Here is a 17,021-nt window from a genome sequence, read left to right as displayed (position 1 = left end):
AAAAGGTGGAATTTTATCATATGCAATTTATATCTCAATATAAAAAGAAAAGAACATTCAATAATTTTGATCTACTGTAACCATTTCACTGTATGACCTGTAGATGCATTAATCTAGTTAAGTTTTAAAAAATGAGAAGTTAAAAACTTATATTTAGAATGTAATTATGTAGAATGAAAACACGTATGTTTGAAAGTTTGGATACTATTTATATAAAATAGTAATCAAAAAAATTGATGACTGGTTCTAACTGAATTTCTATTATTGTTTTTCTGGTTAACTTTTACTTGTCATATTTATTATTACTACATATAGATCAAACACCTCAACTTCTAGGAAAGCTCAATGGCTCCCACCAAGCCATTAGGAGAAAGGGTTTGCCATATGTGAAAGACTAAGGAATGTAGTGTAACAATTTGTAGGGACTTTTGAATGAGGAGAAAAGGAATAATAATTTTGCTTTCTGAGTTGCCTCTCTTTTCAATTCCTGTCTAGTAAATATTTTGTTTTAAATGAAACAAGTGGAAAAGAAAAAGGCCAAAGGGAGCCACTGCTACTTTCTGAAGGCTTTGCATAACCCCTTGATAGATTTTATGGCAAAGAAATAGGCTGAGTCCTTGAGATTAGAGTTTAGCTCACTAGGGCAGTGGACATTTGCCTGGAATGTCATCTGTAGATATATCCCTTGAAAACCTTATGAGATCAGCAATATATTTAAGCAGCTGCTCAGGATTTGCATGTCTTTGATGCATTTAATATGATTGACCTTACTGGCTAAATATGTAATTAATTCATTCTTTCTCACCATACTTTCCAGAAAATAGTAATAGATTTCCTTTCTTTTTTTCCCTCTTTTCCTGCTGTTCCTTCCTTCCTACCTTCTTTCCTTCCTTCCTTCCCTCCCTCCCTCCCTCCCTCCCTCCCGTCCTTCCTTCCTTCCTTCCTTCCTTCCTTCCTTCCTTCCTTCCTTCCTTCCTTCCTTCCTTCCTTCCTTCCTTCCTTCCTTCCTTCCTTCCTTCCCTCCTTTCTTCCCTCCTCTTCTTTCTTTTTTCTGTTCTTAGAAAGAAACACAGATGTGCCTTATGAACAGAAGCCATATCTGTGTTCAGATACTGACCAGAGAAGATGGTGGGTCTTCACAGATGATTTTCTTAGTATCTGAAAATCTTTTCTTTTGGAAGAAATATAGTAAGTTCTACAAGATTGGTAACAATAGAATGTATGAAGAATTACAAGCTCTCTGTGTGCATGTGTTTATATATTTCTGTGTGTGTGTTGATGTATTAAAAGTTGAGAGATTTCTATATTTTCAATACTCAAAGTCTCTCCTGTGAAGAAATCAGAATAAGAAGTAGCACTTCACTTTCCATTTCAAGTCAATTAATGCTGAGTTTTTGAGTCAAGCAACTTTTCTGAAGTTTAGAGCCTAATTTTACTTTAATTTTATCAAGCACATCAGGCAAAGCATTCTTAGTAACATTTTATCTTTATAGCAAGTCATCCCCAATCAAAAGAGGTAAACCAAAAGTATGCATTACCAGTTAAGCAATCTAAGTATAGTTTTATTCAAGTGATAGCAGTTTTAAATATCTTTCAGAAACACCGAATAATACAAAACCCTTGAGGCTAGAAACAGCTATTAAACTTTTATCTTCCATTCAGACCTCAAATAATTTTCCATAAAATGAGGTCCCAGAGGAAAGGGAACATAGCCAGAAAGATTAGAAGATGAAAAAAACTGTTGGGAAGTTCTAGAGCACAGGTGGATTGGTGCAGAAATGGTAAAGCTAGGTACATTTACTGCAAACACCATGATAATACTGGACTCAGAGGAAGTAAAAAAGGGAATATCAAGCATAGAAAATCTACTTTTTACTAGGGTTCTTCTTGGCTTACAGATTTGTCTGTATTTTATTATTAGATACTCAAGTATAGTTTCTGGTAAATGTGAATAAGAATAACATTTAGAAAATTAGAAGCAACTTTTATAAGCAGGATACTCACTCATTTTATAAGGATTAGTTTATTTTAATCTTGATTTTAACATGCTTCATATGTGTGAGGTGTGCCATTGTGATTAATATTTTTGCCTGATAAAATATACAGCAATTTCTATATTTGATAACAGACTGTTTCTTTCTATTTAATTAATACATCATTCATAACCTACAATATGTTTTATTTGTGTAGGCACAGTTCTTTCCAATATTTTCCTGTCAATCATTTTCTATTGATAAGAAAAAGGAAACAAGTAAATATGTACGTTTGTTACAGATTATCATGGTAAAAACATTACAATGTAACAGTAGAAAATGAATGTATTGAATGCATTTAAAGGAGTATAACGCTGTAAAAAGAAAGTAGAGGCTAGGGCTTCAGGGAAATTGAACTAATACAATTCCATTGCACTGATTTGCTACCATACATATTATTTTAACACATTTGTCTACTTGAATATTTATAGTTTTTTTAAATGTACTTTCAGAAAGAGCAAAACCATTCCAAAATCTAATTATATGTCTTTCTAAAGTAAACATGAAGATTAAGCCTAATCCTCTGAAGTTTAAAATATCAGATTTCAAACATTAGATTTCAGAGAAAATGTATAATGAATTTTACAAGTGGCGCTGGTTAAAAACTAACAACAATCTCAATGCAGCACCTTATGCATATTATTAATTCTATTTTTAAATATTATAAAATACTCCCCATCTTTTCACCAATTCTTCTAACACTGAAGTGATTTCTGAAAATTAAAAAAAAAAACAAACAAACAAACAAATAATGAACTCATACTTTTAATTTTTTCCAGTGATGTTCTTTCTTGTGGGTAAGAAAATAGCAGGACTCACACATTTCCAACAACCCCATGCTGTCTTTCTAATGAGATGTTGCTTTATTTTCTAGATAAGCTTGTCATGATAAGAAGAATAGACTGGGGCTTTTATCAAGACTGTAGCATCAGCAGCCTGATTTATGTCAGTGGGTTCAAAAATAAAACTCTTGGAGAAGGAGAACAAAGAAAAGAGATGAATAAACATAGATAAATAAAACAGGACAAGATAAAATCATAGTAGTGAAACACTGATCACATATTTATGCTAATCCTCATCAGACACTCTAAGTTATTGCTTTGCTAAAAGCAAACAGAGCAAAACTTTTTAAAATTCACTTTTAACGTTCATAGTTCAAACAAACCATATTAGACAGCCTTTGATTTCAAGTAAAAAGACATTTATTCATTTGAGAATTGATGTCTTTGTTGTTTAACTCAAGTTTACACAACAATGTAATCAGTAAATTAGTTAAAAACTTCTGCTTGAGACATAAAATAAATATTCTTTTAAAGTTATATTTCTTGCTACAGATATGAGAGAATATCATTCATGTGTGACTGTGTTAGTCAAGTCTTCGCTGAAGTCTGAGATTGTTTTTGAATAAATGAATTCATCCTCAAAGTCTAATATTTGGAAAGATCATAACTCTTAGAATGCATGCTATTTTCTTAGAATGACAGAACATGACTACTTCCATTTTATATTTAGACAATAAACACTTCTTGAAAATTAATGTTTTAAAAAAGATTTATGTAAGTGAATTGCACTGTATACTGCAGTATAGGAATTTCAAGTTAAATAGTTATTAGAAGCCGAAGAAAATCTAAAGTATTACATACACACAATTCTGTAGTCATGCTTGCATGTGTGTAATAGTAGAAGTGAAAACATTATATACTACACAGTATTGAGTTTTATTGTTTTAACAGTTTCCATTCTTACTTACTTTACTTTTCTTTCTATGATTCACAAAATATGTGATTTATTAAGTGAATAATGTCAAAAAACAAAGTTTCTATTTCTCTTTCGAATTTTGCCATGCAAGTGCTGGTTTAGTCATTTTTATTATAAATGTTCAATATTTATTTAATACACTAGATGTACTTATTTCACTAACATAATATTAGTGCATGGAGTTGGTGAATGAACATGTAAAAAATGCTTATATTTTTATGATTTGATTTAAATTCCTGCCATAATATTGTCACATGAATTTCTACCTAAAAATGTTATTGCCGATCCATAGAATATGTGCATGTTCAATTTTACAGGCTGAGGCTGAGCTATTGTATAACATTTTTGCACCAATTTGTACTCCCATCAGCATTGTCCGGGGTTTTCTTCTATTCACATCTTCTCCAAATGCTTTGCATTATTTAATTTCTTCATGTACGCAAATATAAATGGCATACATTGTATATCATTATACTCATTTTGCTTCTCTTTTGTCAATAAGTTTGAATTTGGTATGTTAATTTGCAATTGATATTTCTTTTTGGATGAGACATCTATCTATGTCATTTATACGTGAAATAAAGTGACTTTTTCACAGTGATCTGTAGTGGAATTTTTGTATTGTTTTCTATATATTCTGGAAAAGATTTCTTTTTGTTTGTTTACACTGTGACAAATATCTTCTCTCTGTATTCTGGTCATCTTTTCACTTTTTAGGCTTCCATTTGATAAACAAAACCCTTAAATTATAAAGCGCCCCAATATTTTATCGTTCTTTTAAATTAGTGATTTCCGTTTGCTTAAGGAATTCTCCCTATCCTTATAGTTTAAAAATATTTCCTTATATCTTATTTTCAAAAGTTTACAACCTTTTCTTTCACATTTAGCTCCTTAACCTTTCTCAAACTGATGGTGTGAAATAGAAATTCATCTCTATCTTTTACATATAGATAACCAAGCTTCTTAGCATAATTCTCTAACTAGTCCCTTCCTTTTTCTCTGTTCTTCGATGCAACTTCTTTCATATAGAACGATCCATAAGTACATAAGCATATTGTGTTTCATTTTTCCTTTTCTATTTTTAAATATGTCTATTCCTATATAGGTAACATTCTGACAATTACTATGACTTTATAATAAATCTTGGTATCTAGTAGGGTATATCACTTTATTTTTTATATTGTATTTTAATGAACAAATAATAATTGTATATATTTAATGGGTGCAATATTTTTTATAATTTTTTGATATATATATAGATTGCGAAATTATTAAATCATATAAATTAACATAGCTATCAAAACACCTGCTTATTTTTTGTATTGAGAACATTTTAAATCTACTTTTTAAGCAATTTCTAATTATACATACATCATTATTAATGAAATTCATCATGCTGTGCAATAGAGCATTGAAATTTATTCGTGCTGTGTAACTGAAACTTTGAACTCTTTGACACATGTCTCCCCTTTTCTCATTCTCTTTCGCCTAGTCTTTGGTAACCACCATTCTACTCTCTACTTCTATGAGTTCAGGAGTTTTACATTTCACATGTAAGTGAGATCATGCAGTGTTCTGAGCCTGGCTCATTTCATTTAGCATAATGTACTCCACATTCATTCATGTTGTCCCAAATGACAGACTTGTTTTTCTTTTTTAAAGACATATAGCATTCTGTTGTGTATATATACCATATTTTTTATTTCCATTCATCTGTTGATGGATACTTAGGTTCTTTCTTTTTGTTTTAATTACTGAATTTTATTGTATGTAAATTTTATCAATAAAGCTGATTTTTTAAATTATTATTATACTTTAAGTTCTAGGGTACATGTGCATAACGTGCAGGTTTGTTACATATGTATACTTGTGCTATGTTGATGTGCTGTACACATCAACTCGTCAGCACCCATCAACCCATCATTTATATCACGTATAACTCCCAATGCAAACCCTCCCCCCTCCCCCCTGCCCATAATAGGCCCCGGTGTGTGATGTTCCCCTTCCCGAGTCCAAGTGATCTCATTGTTCAGTTGCCACCTATGAGTGAGAACATGCAGTGTTTGGTTTTCTGTTCTTGCAATAGTTTGCTGAGAATGATGATTTCCAGCTGCATCCATGTCCCTACAAAGGACGCAAACTCATCCCTTTTTTATGGCTGCATAGTATTCCATGGTGTATATGTGCCACATTTTCTTAATCCAGTCTGTCACTGATGGACTTTTGGGTTGATTCCAAGTCTTTGCTATTGTGAATAGTGCTGCAATAAACATACGTGTGCATGTGTCTTTATAGCAGCATGATTTATAATCATTTGGGTATATACCCAGTAATGGGGTGGCTGGATCATATGGTACTTCTAGTTCTAGATCCTTGAGGAAACGCCATACTGTTTTCCATAATGGTTGAACTAGTTTACAATCCCACCAACAGTGTAAAAGTGTTCCTATTTCTCCACATCCTCTCCAGCACCTGTTGTTTCCTGACTTTTTAATGATTGCCATTCTAACTGGTGTGAGATGGTATCTCATTGTGATTTTGATTTGCATTGATCTGATGGCCAGTGATGACGAGCATTTTTTTCATGTGTCTGTTGGCTGTATGAATGTCTTCTTGTGAGAAATGTCTCTTCATATTCTTTGCCCACTTTTGGATGGGGTTGTTTGTTTTTTTCTTGTAAATTTGTTTGAGTTCTTTGTAGATTCTGGATATTAGCCCTTTGTCAGATGAGTAGATTGCAAAAATTTTCTTCCATTCTGTAGGTTGCCTGTTCACTCTGATGGTAGTTTCTTTTGCTGTGCAGAAGCTGTTTAGTTTAATTAGATCCCATTTGTCAATTTTGGCTTTTGCTGCCATTGCTTTAGGTGTTTTAAACATGAAGTCCTTGCCCATGCCAATGTCCTGAATGGTAATACCTAGGTTTTCTTCTAGGGTTTTTATGGTATTAGGTCTAACATTTAAGTCTCTAATCCATCTTGAATTAATTTTCATATAAGGAGGAAGGAAAGGATCAAGTTTCAGCTTTCTACTTATGGCTAGCCAATTTTCCCAGCACCATTTATTAAATAGGGAATCCTTTCCCCATTTCTTGTTTCTCTCAGGTTTGTCAAAGATCAGATGGCTGCAGATGTGTGGTGTTATTTCTGAGGACTCTGTTCTGTTCCATTGGTCTATATCTCTGTTTTGGTACCAGTACCATGCTGTTTTGGTTACTGTAGCCTTGTAGTATAGTTTGAAGTCAGGTAGCATGATGCCTCCAGCTTTGTTCTTTTGACTTAGGATTGTCTTGGCAATGCGGGCTCTTTTTTGGATCCATATGAACTTTAAAGCAGGTTTCTCCAATTCTGTGAAGAAACTCATTGGTAGCTTGATGGGGATGGCATTGAATCGATAAATAACTTTGGGCAGTATGGCAATTTTCATGATATTGATTCTTCCTAGCCATGAGCATGGTATGTTCTTCCATTTGTATATGTCCACTTTTATTTCACTGAGCAGTGGTTTGTAGTTCTCCTTGAAGAGTCCTTTACATCCCTTGTAAATTGGATTCCTAGGTATTTTATTCTCTTTGAAGCAATTGTGAATGGAAGTTCATTCCTGATTTGGCTCTCTGTTTGTCTGTTACTGGTGTATAAGAATGCTTGTGATTTTTGCACATTAATTTTGTATCCTGAGACTTTGCTGAAGCTGCTTATCAGCTTAAGGAGATTTTGGGCTGAGACAATAGGGTTTTCTAAATATACAATCATGTCATCTGCAAAAAGGGACAATTTGACTTCTTCTTTTCCTAACTGAATACCCTTGATTTCTTTCTCTTGCCTGATTGCCCTAGCCAGAACTTCCAAGACTATGTTGAATAGGAGTGGTGAGAGAGGGCATCCGTGTCTTGTGCCAGTTTTCAAAGGGAATTTTTCCAGTTTTTGCCCATTCACTACGGTATTGGCTGTGGGTTTGTCATAAATAGCTCTTATTATTTTGAGATACGTTCCATCAATGCCGAATTTATTGAGCATTTTTAGTATGAAGGGCTGTTGAATTTTGTCAAAGGCCTTTTCTGCATCTATTGAGATAATCATGTGGTTCTTGTCTTTGGTTCTGTTTATATGCTGGATTACGTTTACTGATTTGCGAATGTTGAACCAGCCTTGCATCCCAGGGATGAAGCCCACTTGATCATGGTGGATAAGCTTTTTGATGTGCTGCTGGTTCCGGTTTGCCCGTAGTTTATTGAGGATTTTTGCATCAATGTTCATCAGGGACATTGGTCTAAAATTCTCTTTTTTTGTTGTGTCTCTGCCAGGCTTTGGCATCAGGATGATGTTGGCCCCGTAAAATGAGTTAGGGAGGATTCCCTCTTTTTCCATTGATTGGAATAGTTTCAGAAGGAATGGTACCAGCTCCTCCTTGTACCTCTGGTAAAATTCAGCTGTGAATCCATCTGGTCCTGGACTTTTTTTGGTTGGTAGGCTATTAATTATTGCCTCAATTTCAGAGCCTGCTTTTCGTCTAATCAGGGATTCAACTTTTTCCTGGTTTAGTCTTGGAAGAGTGTAAGTATCCAGGAAACTATCCATTTCTTCTAGATTTTCAAGTTTATTTGCGTAGAGGTGTTTATAGTGTTCTCTGATGGTACTTTGTACTTCTGTGGGGTCGGTGGTGATATCCCCTTCATGATTTTTTATTGCATCTATTTGATTCTTCTCTCTTTTCTTCTTTATTAGTCTTGCTAGCGGTCTATCAATTTCGTTGATCTTTTCAAAAAACCAACTCCTGGATTCATTGATTTTTTGGAGGGTTTTTTGTGTCTCTATCTCCTTCAGTTCTGCTCTGATCTTAGTTATTTCTTGCCTTCTGCTAGCTTTTGAATGTGTTTGCTCTTGCTTCTCTAGTTCTTTTAATTGTGATGTCAGAGTGTCCATTTTAGATCTTTCCAGCTTTCTCTTATGGGCATTTAATGCTATAAATTTCCCTCTACACACTGCTTTCAAAGTGTCCCAGAGATTCTGGTATGTTGTATCTTTGTTCTCATTGGTTTCAAAGAACATCTTTATTTCTGCCTTCATTTCATTATGTACCCAGTAGTCATTCAGGAGCAGGTTATTCAGTTTCCATGTAGTTGAGCAGTTTTGATTGAGTTTCTTATTCCTGTGTTCTAGTTTGATTGCACTGTGGTCTGAGAGACAGTTTCTTATAATTCTGTTCTTGTACATTTGCTGAGAAGTGCTTTACTTCCAATTATGTGGTCAATTTTGGAATAAGTGTGATGTGGTTCTGAGAAGAAGGTATATTCTGTTGATTTGGGGTGGAGAGTTCTGTAGATGTCTATTAAGTCTGCTTGCTTCAGAGACGAGTTCAATTCCTGTATATCCTTGTTAACTTTCTGTCTCGTTGATCTGTCTAATGTTGATAGTGGGGCATTGAAGTCTCCCATTATTATTGTATGGGAGTCTAAGTCTCTTTGTAAGTCTCTAAGGACTTGCTTTATGAATCTGGGTGCTCCTGTATTGGGTGCATATATATTTAGGAGAGTTAGCTCTTCCTGTTGAATTGATCCCTTTACCATTATGTAATGGCCTTCTTTGTCTCTTTTGATCTTTGATGGTTTAAAGTGTGTTTTATCAGAGACTAGGATTGCAACCCCTGCTTTTTTTTGTCCTCCATTTACTTGGTAGATCTTCCTCCATCCCTTTATTTTGAGCCTAAGTGTGTCTCTGCATGTGAGATTGGTCTTCTGAATACAGCAGACTGTTGGGTCTTGACTCTTTATCCAGTTTGCCAGTCTGTGTCTTTTAATTGGACCATTTAGTCCATTTACATTTAAGGTTAATATTGTTATGTGTGAACTTGATCCTGCCATTATGATATTAACTGGTGATTTTGCTCGTTAGTTGATGCAGTTTCTTCCTAGCCTCGATGGTCTTTACATTTTGGCATGTTTTTGCAATGGCTGGTACCATTTGTTCCTTTCCATGTTTAGTGCTTCCTTCAGAGTCTCTTGTAAGGCAGGCCTGGTGGTGACAACATCTCTAAGCATTTGCTTATCTGTAAAGGATTTTATTTCTCCTTCAGTTATGAAACTTAGTTTGGCTGGATACGAAATTCTGGATTGAATATTCTTTTCTTTAAGAACGTTGAATATTGGCCCCCACTCTCTTCTGGCTTGTAGAGTTTCTGCCGAGAGATCTGCTGTTAGTCTGATGGGCTTCCCTTTGTGGGTAACCCGACCTTTCTCTCTGGCTGCCCTTAAGATTTTTTCCTTCATTTCAACTTTGGTGAATCTGACAATTATGTGTCTTGGAGTTGCTCTTCTCGAGGAGTATCTTTGTGGCATTCTCTGTATTTCCTGAATTTGAATGTTGGCCTGCCCTACTAAGTTGGGGAAGTTCTCCTGGATGACATCCTGAAGAGTGTTTTCTAATTTGGTACCATTTTCCCCCTCACTTTCAGGCACCCCAATCAGACGTAGATTTTGTCTTTTTACATAATCTCATACTTCTTGCAGGCTTTGTTCATTTCTTTTTCTTCTTTTTTCTTTAGATTTTTCTTCCCGCTTCATTTCATTCATTTGATCCTCAGTTACTGATACTCTTTTTTCCAGTTGATCGAGTCAGTTACTGAAGCTTGTGCATTTGTCACGTATTTCTTGTGTCATAGTTTTCATCTCTGTCAATTCGTTTATGGCCTTCTCCACATTAATTATTCTAGTTATCAATTCTTCCACTCTTTTTTCAAGATTTTTAGTTTCTTTGCACTGGGTACGTAATTCCTCCTTTAGCTCTGAGAAGTTTGATGGACTGAAGCCTTCTTCTCTCATCTCATCAGAGTCATTCTCCGTCCAACTTTGGTCTGTTGCTGGCGATGAACTGTGTTCCTTTGGAGGGGGAAATGCGCTCTTATTTTTTGAATGTCCAGCTTTTCTGCCCTGCTTTTTCCCCATCTTTGTGGTTTTATCTGCCTCTGGTCTTTGATGATGGTGACATACTGATGGGGTTTTGGTGTGGGTGTCCTTCCTGTTTGTTAGTTTTCCTTCTAACAGTCAGGGCCCTCAGCTGTAGGTCTGTTGGAGATTGCTTGAGGTCCACTCCAGACCCTGTTTGCCTGGGTATCAGCAGCAGAGGCTGCAGAAGATAGAATACTGCCAAACAGCGAGTGTACCTGTCTGATTCTTGCTTTGGAAGCTTCCTCTCAGGGGTGTACTCCACCGTGTGAGGTGTGGGGTGTTGGTCTGCCCCTAGTGGGGGATGTCTTCCAGTTAGGCTACTCAGGGGTCAGGGACCCACTTGAGCAGACAGTCTGTCCATTCTCAGATCTCAACTTCCACGTTGGGAGATCCACTGCTCTCTTCAAAGCTGTCAGACAGAGTCGTTTGCATCTGCAAAGGTTTCTGCTGCTTTAGGTTGTTTCTTTATCTTGGCTGTTGTGAATAGTGCTGCAATAAGCAATGGTATGAAGATGTCTCTTTAATATGCTGATTTCTTTTGGATATACACCCCATAGTGGATTACAGTGTTTATATTTTTAGTGTTTTGAGAAAACTTCATACTATTTGTCATGATGAATATACTAATTTTTATTCCCAACAACAGTATCCCAGTGTTTGCCTTTCTCTGCATCCTTGCAAACATTTTTTTTTTTATTTTTGACAATATCATTGTAATTGGGGTGAAATAATATTTCATTGTGCTTTTGATTTGCATTTCCCTGATGATTAGTGATGTTGAGCTTTTTTTCATATATTTGTTGGTCATGTGTATGTCTTTTTTTTTTTGAGAAATGTCTGTTCTGATTCTTTACCCATTTTTGAATTGGGTTGCATGTTTTATTGCCATTACATTTAGTTTTTTATATATTATTTATATTATCCCCTCATCAGATATATGGTTTGCAAATATTTTGTCTCAGTCTGTGGGTTGCCTCTTTATTCTGTTGTTTCCTATGCTGTGCAGAAGCATTTTAGTTTGATGTATCCCATTTGTCTATTTTTGCTTTTATTGCCCATATTTGGTTCACATCCATGAAATCATTGTCAGATCAATGTTGTGGAGCTTTTCCTCTGTGCTTTCTTCTAGTAGTTTTACAGTTTCAGATTGTATGTGTAAGTTTTTAATAAATTATGAGTTGACTTTTCTATGCAGTTTGAGACAAGGGTCCAATTTTATCTGTTTGCATGTGGATATACAGTTTTCCCATTAAAATATTTTAACAAAAGCATCCTTTTCACATTGTGTATTTTTGACAGCTATGTCAAAAATCAGTTGATTATAAATGCATGCATTTATATCTGGACATTACATCCTGAACAACGTGTTTCTTTTTATGCAAGTGTCATGCTTCTTTGATTATAATATTTTTGTAATATATTTTGAAATAAGGTAGTGTGATATCTCTAGCTTTGTTCTTTTCCTCACGATAGCTTTAACTATTTGAGCTCTTTTTTAGTTCCATATGAATTTCAGGGTTTTTTTTCCCTATTGATGTGAAGCATAACTTGAATTTGATAAGGACTGCATTTAATCTGTACATAACTTTGGGGAAAATGGAACATTTTAACAATATTAATAATTCCTATTCATAAACATACTATGTCTTATCACTTGTGTTATTCTCAATTTCTTTCATCAATGTTTTAGAGGTTGTAATATATACATAGTTTACCATCTTAGTTCAATTTACTTTTCAGTATTTTATATTTCTAATATTAGTATAAATAAGATTGTTTTCTTTAATTATTTTCTTTGGAATAATTTGTTGTTGGTGTATAGAAACTCTACTGACTTTGGCACATTGAATTTGTAATTTACAATCTTGCTGAATTCAATAATCAGTAATCACAGTTATTGGTCGAGTCTTTAGGTTTTTTTTTATATAAAATTATGTTGTCCAAAAGCAGAGAATTTAACTTCTTCCTCTCTATTTTGGATCTCTTTCTTTCTTTCTATTCTGCAAATGCTCTGGCAGTACTATGTTGAACAGAAATGTCATGGGTGGAAATCCTTGTGTTATTCCTGATCTTAATGAAAAATCTTTCAGTTTTTGACTATGAAGAATAATGTGTGATGTGGGCTTGTCATACATGCTCTTGATTGTTTGAAGTATATTCCCTCTATCCTGACTTGTTGAGAGTTTTTATCATGAAAGGATGTGGGATTTTTTTCTAATGCTTTTTTACATCTATTGAGATGATAATGTGGCTTTTGTTTTTTATTTTGTTAATATGATGCATTTTATTCATTGATTTGTGTATATTGAATGTCCTTGCATCCCAGAGATAAATCTCACTTGATAATGGAGAATGATCCTTTTAATACTATTTTGCATTTTCTTTGTTAGAATTTAGTTGAGACATTTTGCATCAGAATTCATCAGAGATATCTGCTTACATATATATATATATTTTAATAGCATCCTTGTCTGGCTTTGGTATCAGGGTAATGTTGGCCTTGTAAAATAAGTTTTAAAGTATTCTCTCATCTTCATTTTTTTGAATGAGTTTGAGAAGCATTGACATTCAATCTTTTAAAAATATCTGGTAAAATTCAGCCATGAAGCTGTTAGGTCTTAAGCTGTTTTTTAAGGGAAGACTTTTTATTATTAATGTCATCTTTCACTCAGTATTAATCTGTTGGGAGCAGGCCCCCCAAAATCTGGTCATAAACTGGCCCCCAAACTGGCCATAAATAAAATCTCTGCAGCACTGTAACATGTTCATAATGGCCCTAATGCCCAAGCTGGTAGGTTGTGGGTTTACAGGAATGAGGGCAAGGAACACCTGGCCTGCCCAGGGCAGAAAACCGCTTACAGGCATTCTTAAACCACAAACAATAGCAAGAGTGATCTGTGCCTTAGGGTCATGGTCCTGCTACAGTTAACCAGCCCAACCTATTCCTTTAATTCGGCCCACCCTTTCGTTTCCCATAAGGGATACTTTTGGTTAATTTAACATCTTTAGAAACAATGCCAATGACTGGTTTGCTGTTAAATATATGTGGTTAAATCTCTGTTCAGGGGTCTCAGCTCTGAAGGCTGTGAGATCCCTGATTTCCCACTTCACACCTCTATATTTCTGTGTGTGTGTCTTTAATTCCTCTAGAGCAGTTGGATTAGGGCCTTCCCCAACCCAGCTGCTCTCGGCAAGTGGTGTCCATCATGGGGGCTTGAATCCAGGTCGAAGGGTCACCAGAGCGATGGTTGGAATGGAAAACTAACTGGAGGACACCGGAGTACTCTTAAAGCAATCCCCATGGTGAGTAAGAACAGGAGCTCGGAAGCATCAGGGTAACAATGGGACAGGTGTGGGGTCTGGTTCATTCCACCTTGGAACTTTCTCACACTGATGATGAGGAGAAATGAGAGTATAGCAAAGTAACAGAAGAGGTTACAGAGCATGTTTATTTACCAGCTAAAACTAAAGCGGCAAAGGAAGGAGAGGTTCATCCCTACCCTTCTGCACCCCCTCAATATTATTTTGAAGAAAAAGACCCTCCAGATCTTTCTTTTCTGGAGGACACTGGGCAAAAAGTAGTTGCCCCAGTGACTGTTTGAGCAGCACCTCACATGACTGCTCTTAGTTCTTTTCAGGCAGGAATTCAGCAAGCTAGACGAGAGGGTGATTTACAGACTTGGCAGTTCCCTGTTAGAATACAATGTTTGGTAGATACAGGAGCAGACATTTCAATCATTTCTCTACAGCACTGGCCGTCCACCTGGCCAATTCAACCTGCTCAATTTAACATAGTTGGAGTTGGTAAAGCTTCTGAAATATATCAAAATAGTTATATTTTGCATTGTGAAGAGCCCAATGGACAACCTGGGAGTATTCAACCAATTATAACATCTGTACTTATATATTTATGGGGGAGAGATTTATTACAACAATGGAGACCACAAGTTGTAATTCCAGAACCATTATATAGCCCTCAAAGTCAACATATGATGCATGAAATGGTGTATGTCCCTGGTATGGGACTAGAAAAAAAATTGCAAGATTTGAAAGAACTGCTTCAAGTGGAAAAATAAAGTTCTCACCAAAGATTGGGATATCATTTTTGATGGTGACCATTGTTAAGCCTCCAGAACCTATACCTTTAAAATTGTTAACAGATAAGCCGGTTTGGATAGAGCAATGGCTGCTAAGTAAAGAGAAACTGGAGGCGTTAGAGAAATTAGTTACTGAACAATTAGAAAATAGGCACATAGCTCCAACATTTTCCCCTTGGAATTCTCCAGTTTTCATAATTAAAAAAAAAAAATTGGGTAAAAGGAGATTGTTAACTGACTTAGGAGCCATCAATTCAGTTATACAACCTATGGGAGCATTACAGCCAGGATTGCCTTCTCCTGCTATAATTCCAAAAAATTGGCCTTTAATAATCATAGATTTAAAAAACTGTTCCGTTACTATCCCTTTAGCTGAGCAAGACAGTGAATGGTTTGCATTTACAATTCCTGCAGTAAACAACATACAGCCTGCTAAGCGTTTTCATTGTTTCACGGGTTTAGTAATGGTAACGCTTCTTATTCTGGCTCAAAAAGTAAAGTTTTCCAGACGCCCTATACTTCAGCTCAAAAAGCAGAGCTTGTAGCTGTAATTGAGGTATTGACTGCTTTTGATATGTCTATTAATGTGATTTCTGATCCTTCATACGTGGTTCATTCCACACAGTTAATCAAAAATGTTCAGTTATAATTTCATACAGATGAACAACTGATGACTTTATTTTCCCAATTGCAAGCAGCAGTTAGGAGTAGAATGCACCCTTCTTACATCACTCATATTAGGGCTCATACACCTCTTCCAGGACCTTTGACTGAAGGGAATCAAATGGCTGATCACCTAGTTGCTAATGCAATATCTAATGCTGGATACTTTCACAATTTAATCCATGTTAGGGCCTCTGGTCTCAAACGCAGTTACAGCATTACCTGGAAAGAAGCTGAAACTACTATCCAGCAATGCCCAACTTGCCAAATGGTACATTCCTCATCTTTTACAGGAGGAGTTAATCCTCAAGGATTGGAATCTAACTCTCTTTGGCAAGTGGATGTCACACATGTTCCCTCGTTTAGGAGACTAGCTTATGTACATGCATGTGTGGACACCTTTTCTCACTTTGTCTGGGCTACATGCCAATCAGGAGAGTCTTCTGCCTGTGTTAAATCTCACCTTTTGCAGTGTTTTGTGGTAATGAGCATTCCAGCTTCTATTAAAACAGATAATGCCCCAGGCTACACTAGCCAAGTTTTAGCTACATTTTTCTCTATGTGGAATATTAAACACATTACCTGTATCCCATATAATTATCAAGGAGAAGCCATCGTGGAAAGAATGAATCTCTCCCTAAAACAGTAGTTGCAAAAGCAGAAAGGGAGAGACAGAGAATATGGAACACCGCAGATACAACTGAATCTAGCATAATTAACTTTAAATTTTTTGAGCCTGCCCAAAGGCCAGATGTTATCAGCAGCTGAACAGCATCTACAGAAACCAGCTGCAAAGACAGAAGCGGAACAACTGATTTGGTGGAGAGATCCAATAACAAAAAGTTGGGAAATAGGTAAAATAATAACTTGGGGTAGAGGTTATGCTTGTGTTTCTCCAGGACCGAATCAACAGCCAATTTGGATACCATCAAGACACCTGAAACCTTATCATGAGCCAGAGACTGAGGAAGAGACTCTGGGAGGATCCCGAGGACCCCCTGGTTGCAGCCATGTAGAGACTGATGCTGAGGAGGAACAACACCTGTCGAACAGAACCACCCACCTGGGGACAGATCAAGAAGCTGTCACAGATGGTGGAAGAAAACCGAGGACATCAGGACAACCAGTCACAACGAGTAATTTAATGATAGCTGTGATAGCAGTTATCACCAGTGCCATGAGTATTCCCTCAATAAGGGCTGATACAGAGAACAATTATACTTATTGGGTATATTTATCAATCTTGGCTGGCTATAATGCCTGAATGCAATCACATCCTTTCTGTCACTCATGTCTTTTGATTTAAAAATAATTTATTTATATTCTAATTAATTATTTATAGGCAAGAACCTACTAGTGCCATTTTCTTAATTGTTTTCCAGTTGATTTGTACACGCTCTGTCTGTTCCTTTCCTTCTCTCTTGTATCTCCCATTGTGATTTGATGACTAACTGTAGTGTTACACTTTGAAACTTTTCATGTTTTGTGTATCTACTATAGGTCTTTGTTGATGACTATCATGAGACTTAC

This window comes from Rhinopithecus roxellana, chromosome 7 (genome assembly GCF_007565055.1).
Source record: "Rhinopithecus roxellana isolate Shanxi Qingling chromosome 7, ASM756505v1, whole genome shotgun sequence".
Classification (NCBI taxonomy): Eukaryota; Metazoa; Chordata; class Mammalia; order Primates; family Cercopithecidae; genus Rhinopithecus; species Rhinopithecus roxellana.
This window is presented reverse-complemented; position numbering follows the sequence as displayed.